Below are 1,667 nucleotides of genomic sequence, written 5' to 3'. Positions count from 1 at the left end.
TCCGGTATTTAACAGGACCTTGAGAAGGTGGTTAATTTCTCGGCCACTCAGTTTGCTCATGTGTAAAATGGGATGGTAAGTAAGCTACCAACACAAGGTAGTTGTGAGGCTTAAATGAGTAGTGTGTATGAAGCATTTAGAACGGGCTTTCCACAGACTCTGTGCACAGTAATAATAGCTATTATTGTTTTTATCCTTTTATATAAAGTGTCATAGGAAATTAGAGATGGAAGATAAACTTGGCAAACTATCTCTTAGGATCTCAGATACCTTCTGACAGGATAAGCCCAGAAATTTTTCTCCCCCAGACCATCACCTAACCTCTAAGTCCCAACCCAGACCTCATTTCTGTCCCCTCCCCTAACCACTCCTGCCAGTCTGCACCTGGAACAGCTGGGCGGCTGCTTTACTGTGGCCTGGGAGGGCTCTGAGGACAGAGGCTGCAGCTCTTACCCCATCATGCCCTGTCCGCCTTACAGACCCACCTTACTCAGCAACTATTTGGGGAGCACCCTTTGTAGGTCAGTCCGTGTAAGGGGCAGGGGCACTGAAAGCCAGCACAGCACCTATCCACAAGGTGTTCACGTGTTTGTAGGCCCCCAAATTCAAAACTATCAACTAACAAATGCCAAGAAGGACCAAAATGTGTGCCAGGGGAGCAGGTGACAGAGCTTATTGGGTGCAATCAAGAAAGGCTTCCCTGAAGAGGTGACATCTGGGTGAAGATCTGAAAACTGGGTGTCACACATTGGGGGTGAGAGAGGGAGGCAGGTCTCTCTGCCCTGCTTTTTCCCACAACACCTGTCATAGGACCCAAAAGTCCTATCTGTGTTCAACCTAAAAAATTCCCAGGACTCCTCCCAGCGCCAGCTGTGAGGTCATTCACCCTCCCTGTGAAGCTCACAGGTGGACAGTATCCCCAGGGAACCTCAAAACCCCAGGAAAGGGGACTTCACAAGGCAGGGTATAAACTGTCCCTGAGGCCACAGAGCCAGGTTTCGCCACCCAGCAGCCCTCGATGGGGAACTGGGAGCTGTGAGGCTAAATGGAGGGCAAGCAGGGTCCCGAGTAAGGAGTTGGAGCAACTTGGCAGCTATAGGTCAACTTCGAGGTGTGCAGGCTTCCTGCTCCTGCCCTCACGGGATGAGGGCAGTTCCTCTCGGTGCAGGGATCACACCCTTAGGGGCCCCTGGGGAAGGAGAAGAGTGGACAGAGGGTGGGGGGCAGGCAGACCTGTCGCCTCCTGCTTGGGCTGGTCCTACCGGGCTTGGATGCCCCCACCAGCTCGCAGGGTCTCACACGCCTCGGCCTCGCTCTGGGCTGGGGCCAAGGCCGGGGAGGGGGCTCAGGGAACGGGCTGCCTGAGGGCACAAAGCTTCTGCAAGAGAACCCTCTCGGGTCCGCAGGGGAATGGGAGCTAATGCGGCTCCGACAGGCTGTGTGTTTGCAAGGACCTGAAAAGACCATCCCGGGGGGTGCCGCTGCCAGCCGGCGAAGCTCACCCCAGCTCCCCGACCCCAGGTTCCCCCCAGTCCGCTCACGGCGCAGCCCCCGGGGCCATCGGTGTCTCTCCCCGACGAGTTGGGCCTCCCTTTGGGTCTCGGTTTCCTCATCTGCAAGATGAGGGGTGGGTGTCCCAACTCTACGGGGCTCGGGCTGCACCCGTC

This window comes from Myotis brandtii, unplaced genomic scaffold (assembly GCF_000412655.1).
Source record: "Myotis brandtii unplaced genomic scaffold, ASM41265v1 scaffold212, whole genome shotgun sequence".
In the NCBI taxonomy this organism is placed as follows: domain Eukaryota; kingdom Metazoa; phylum Chordata; class Mammalia; order Chiroptera; family Vespertilionidae; genus Myotis; species Myotis brandtii.
The sequence above is the reverse complement of the archived record's forward strand: the minus strand, read 5'-3'. Positions refer to the sequence as shown.